The 6,094-nt window shown below is 33.5% G+C and overlaps 1 pseudogene; it reads right to left on the bottom strand.

The window, feature by feature from the left end:
• Positions 1-6,094, bottom strand: part of LOC101626143 — a 127,899-nt pseudogene that overhangs the window by 105,988 nt on the left and 15,817 nt on the right.

Raw genomic sequence — 6,094 nt, forward strand, 5'->3', positions numbered from 1 at the left:
TGATTATTATGTAAAGCTTTATGGAATATATTAAAATTCTGCATTAGTTTCTTATTGTCATAGTTAATTGCCACAAATTAGTTGGTGACATCACACATTTATTATGCTGCAGTTCTGGAAGTCAGAAAAGCAATCTCATTAGACTTTATAAAGCCAATGTGTTGGAGGAATGGTTGCTACTGGAGGTTCCAGAGAAGAATAAGTTTTTGCTTCTTTTGAAGATACCAGTAATATTTCACTTAAGGTTGCTTAACTTAAACTTTTGCCTCGATTACATTGCTTTCTTTCAATTTGAGTCTCTTGTTTCCCTCTGAAAGGTCTCTTGTTTTTATATTGGGAATACCAATACCAAGATAATCCAGAAAAATCTCATCTCAAAATCTTTAGTTGAATTACATCTGAAAAATTCCTTCTATCATAAAGGTTACATGGTCACATACTCAGGATTTAAATGATGATGCTTGTCATGCCAGTTAACATACCACAGATGCTAACTTTTCCATTTTACTTTATTTCACCCAATTATTTTTTCAGTCCTTTATTCAACCCACTGGATGGTGTTGTTGTTAGCAATATATATACAAAAAAAGTATTTTGAGATGTAACTAATTAGTTAGATTAGCCCATCATTTTGTGCATAATTATTATGGTGTAGTTAAATGCACTTCCTCCACTGTACTGTTTTAACCTTTTTGTAACTAGTTTCTATAGCTAAAAATTGGATGACTAATTGGATGGCTAAATATACCTTTTTAAATTTTTAAGCATTGCAAAATACATATCTTTAATTGTTTGGCATCCATTGCTCCTGTTCCAGAGACAACTTGCATTTACATATATTTAGCCTTAATAAAACTCTCTAGTGAAAAGATTTTAAGCATGTATAAAAAAGAAATATCTTTTAAAGCGTCAATTTTGGGGAAGATTTTGAAATGGATAGCTATTAGTTTCTCTTTGATGGTTTGGTAAGACTCATTAGTGAAACTATCTGGTCCCGGGCATTGGTATTTTGGAGAATTTTTATTACTGTTTCAATTTCCCTGCATGTAAATGGTCTGTCCATGTTTTCTATTTCTTACTGATTATCCCCTTGGAAGGATGTCTGTTTTAAAAGCCAAATTTACTCTGATATCAAAAGTAGACATGAACATCACAAATTAAGAAAACGGGAGACCACTGTCCCTAATGATCATACATATAAAAGTCCTCAACAACCTCTTAGCAAACCAAATTCAACAATATATTAAAATAATTATAGATTATGAATAAGAGGGATCTATCCCAGGGATGGAAGGATAATTCAACATATGTAAATCAATAAATATAATTCACTGTATCAACAAAAGGATAGAAATGGTATGAGATCAATAGATGAAGAGAGAGCATTTAACAATATTCAACATTAATTTATTTTAAAAAATTATTTAGTAACATAGGTATAGAAGGAAAACACCTGACCATACTAAATACAGCATGTGACAAACCCACAGATAACATCATACTGATAATAAAAACTGAAATCTTTCCACTGAGATCAGGTGCAAAACAAAGATGTCCACTTCTACCACTATTTTTAACATAATATTGGAGTCTTATTAGAAAAATTAGGCAAGAGAGATAGGTTATTGTTATTTTCTGGTTACTCAAACCTACTCTGATGTTGAGCTCTGGCATAAGGTGCCGTGTAACAGATTTTACTTTTTTGGTCTGATTTTATATAAGTTCTACTTTAGGCTTAACCACAAAAAGCCTGATATTTATTTAAAAGATTTTATTTTATTTATTTATGTAAAGAAGAACTGGGGTATAGGCCAGAGGTGCCAAGCTGGGGCATGAGAGGAGCAGAATAGACAGACTTACTGAAATATGCTGCTGAGGGGAGCAGTGGGAGAGAAGGGAGGGCTGTTGTGCCATGTGGGTCAGTTCCGTGCTGCGGGATTGAACTCATGAAGCAGTGGCTGGAAATAGTTTTGATAGGACTGAGACTTTAATCCCTGTGCCACCAGGAAGACCCAAGGCTGATAGTTTAGCAATTTCTCAATCCTACTTTCTCTAACTACCCCCCACTACTGCACACACACACCCTTTTCAGTACCATGAAAAGTCAAAAGAGAAGTAGCAGGAACAATTTTGTATGTTAGAATCATTTCCCTGTTAGAGATGAGAAGGTTGCTGTTTTGTAGAAATGGTATTAGGAATAAAAAATAGGAAATCATTGTAACAAATGATGAATGCCTAAAATGGTGAAGCTGCTATAGAATACTCTCTAAACTCATGGATCACTGAGTCTGTGGGGGAGAGCTTGAAATGAGACAATGAGAAAGGAACATAGTGAGACACCATGCTGTAAAGTACACCAACGACCATCACTGACCCACAGCTGTCTTTGGAGAAAGACAGAAAAGGGACTGAATAATCTGTAAGTTCTGACTCTGAACATAGAGCATAATGATGACATGTTTTTTTTTTGTTTTATTTTGTTTTGTTTTGTTTTTTAAGATAAGTAAAGATTCTAGAGGAGAGAGAAAGAAACACATAAGTTCTGTTCTATCTAAACTATTTTGGAGATGATCATGGAATATGTGCATAAAGATGTCCAATTAGTTTGTAGAATTGAAGGGACCCTCTGGGTAATAAAGAAATCTCTGAACTCCACCTGCGGAGGAGGTAACTGAAGCCAATTAGTTATGAGAAAGGGACTGTCTCAGGACTAAAGTGTAGTGAGAAGAGGAAGGAATAATGGCCTAGGATCACCAATTTTAAGGAGAAATCAGAGTATGAGAAGCCAACAAGAGAGACTGAACAGTAATGATCAGAGAGACAGTGTGCCGCGCCAGCACGACAGCAGAGATGGTCTGAGCGAAGGACCTCAGGATTAAAACACACACTTCATGGTCAGCAAGCAAAGGCACACTTTATTCTTCTCTCCTTCCCTATTTATACCCTTCAGCATGGAGCCTGAGGCTGGGGGTAGGAGGAAGCTCTCAGCAAGTGCGTCAATAACATGCGACAATAACATGGGGGTCAAAGAACAGTCGAGTAAACACAAGGCAGTAAACACAAGGCAGGAACACTTCCTGTTTTTTCTGTTCCAGCACCATGGCTCATTCTTTCTGTTTCCACACAACAGTGTGCATATGATTCTGTGGGGGAGGTGGGGAGGTCTGTCCAGGCAAAGGACCCAACACAGTGTGTTTTACTCCACTGCTATCGCAGTGAACACTGGCATGCAAGTTGATTATTTTGGGGGGATTTTGTTCTCTCAGAAGGAGAGCCATTTAATGTTATTCCAAAAACCTAAAATAGGTCAAATGTTATACATAAATATCACCCAAATGAATACATATGATTTTACTACAATATATGTTTTTGATAACTTTTTATGTTATTTCCTGATGTAGTTGGTAGATGTTCATGTTATAACTTTGTAAAGTTTTCCACTTTTGTGTAACAATTCATTAATTAAAGTTACTACCCAACACAATTATCAGAAAAATATTAGCATTTGATGACTGAATTTTAGGAACATTGGACCAAGCAGTAGAGGTAATAATCTGAGCCAGCAGCACACACCAATAAGATGACAGATTTTTTTTTCCTACCTTTACAAATCACCAGGAGGCCAAGGTATCTCAGCAACAACTTGACTATTGATGTAAAATACTCCCACAGAGCCTAGAGAAAAACAGTTTTTCTTCTGTAAAGCATTTAACATTCTACACCACTCTTATAAATTAACTTTCAGTTGAAGTAATGGCATTTCTACATGTGTATTTTTCATTAATGTAAATCTAGATCTAATATACAGGGAAATCATTTTACACTGATAATATTATTTCTAGCTATAGACCCATATGGCTGACACAAGATGCCTACAAGGGTGATTTCAAAAGCAGAAAGTTGAACAGTTCTCTGCCCCCTCAAATATAGTCTTTATCTGCTCTCTGACTCTTCTGATTTCCTTATCCTGTAAGATGGTTATTAGATAAAGAATTGCATTTCAAACACCCATTTTAGAGAGGGCATAGCCATTTAATTTTTAAATACGACGTTATGAGCAAATGTGAGATTTGGAATAGCTTAACCTGTCATTTGAGCTTGCATTTTAGGAAATTGTTAGCTTCATAGTGTTATTCACTCTTGTCAATTATAGGAAAAAAAATATACATTTGAGCAATTGTATCTTTTAGCTATTGATCCCTTAAATCACAAAAAAATCAGTCCTCACCATTAAATTGTAAGCATTTTGAGGGTTAAGATTGCCTCTTAGTCATTTTTATATACAACCCTTGTCACTAGCTGCTAACAGGTCACTCCATGAAAGCTATATTCCAGAGCAGAAAATGGATAAAAACAAAGCAATCAGGGGACTCCAAAATATAAAAGTATGTGATAACATGAAATAAAATTATGAGGTGGTAGAAAAGGAAGTTTCTTTCTTTTGATAGACTGTTCAGGATTGTTCTTTAGGAGGGAGGATTTTCACAGTTAGGACGCTTCCTCCACAAGACAGGAGAGCCACAGGCTAAGTTTAGGCTGTTTTTCTTTCTTTCATTTTTTTTTCTTTTTTAAGGACAGAATAACATCTTTTTGGAGTTCTGATTTGTGGGGAAATGATAGAATTAAAAGTACATTTGGCATGTTCATTACTTAAGAAAATGAATGCATTATGGCAATCAGTATAATCTTGCCAAGTTAAGTCTAAACTAAAGGATATTATAAAGAAATGTGATTTGGGGAAACTGTGAGGTTGTCTTTTCACAAAGAACTGAGTACATTTGATTTCATAAAAGTAAATGGTTTTGTTTTTATTTTATTTTATTACAAATGAAAATAAGCGCCCCACATTAGAAAGAAAATATTTGCACAAGGCCAAGATTTTCTCTCATCAACAAATTATCATATATGCCCAAGTTCCACTAAACCTTTTAAAACTGGTATCATCTCTAATGCAGCAGACATTGATGATAAAAGAGTTTACTTTATAAATGAGAATTTAGTCATCTTAATAAGTCTAAATCATATATTTATACACATATCCACATATACATATATACACACAAAGGCATGTAATATTTCAAATACATGGAGTTCAAACATGTTAAATAGCAGTTCATTTGAAGAAAAAAATTCAAAGGACTAGTATTAAAATATATGCATTTTTTATATCAAGGGATGTGGTTTATAATGTAATAAATGTTTCATATTTATCTTTGTGAAGTTTCATATATAATGTGGCTAATGCTGGAGTCATTAGTGGGTAGCAAAATATTTATTTACTCTAGAAATTAGTTGAAGGGGCAGATGGTAGTCTTGCATATAAATATCCATTGGAGATATAAAAGATTTTTTATACTAACTCAACATTTATAAGCAAAATATTAGGATACAATTATGTAAATTTTAATTTGCATATCAGAAACAAATAACAAATAAAGCATTTTTCACCTAGCATAAGGTTATACCTGAAAGATTAACATTTAAAGTTCATGAATTTTAATAATGCATCTAAACTGTTTTCTGAAGTTTAGAAACTTATCAGAGACACTAAAACTTATCTTAGGCAAAAGCTTTCTGGGAACTCTCTTTTGATTTATGGGCTTATGTCATCTGAATGCCATGGGATAAAGGACAAAATAATGTTGCAATAAAATATTTTAACCCATCCTAATTTCTATGATTATATTTCACATATATAAATATGAACATAGATGTGTAAAACTTGATTAATTTTAACAAACAACAAACTTACATAGCTGTACACATATCAAATAATAGAAAATTACCACCTTTTGGTATTTACCCAAAGAATATGAAAATACGAAAACACTAATTTAAGGAAGATATGTCTATTTTTATGTTTATTGTGGCACTATTCATGATACCCACAATACAGAAACCTCCCAGTTGCCTTACACTGTATGAATGGATAATGAAGATGTGATAGATAGATAGATAGATAGATAGATAGATAGATAGATAGATAGATAGATAGATAGATAGATAGATAGATAGACACATAGATAGACAGATAAATAGATAGACACATAGATAGATAGATAGACACATAGACAGATAGACAAATAGATAGATA

This window comes from Condylura cristata, unplaced genomic scaffold (assembly GCF_000260355.1).
Source record: "Condylura cristata isolate star-nosed mole 26May11 unplaced genomic scaffold, ConCri1.0 scaffold00003, whole genome shotgun sequence".
Taxonomy (NCBI): Eukaryota; Metazoa; Chordata; class Mammalia; order Eulipotyphla; family Talpidae; genus Condylura; species Condylura cristata.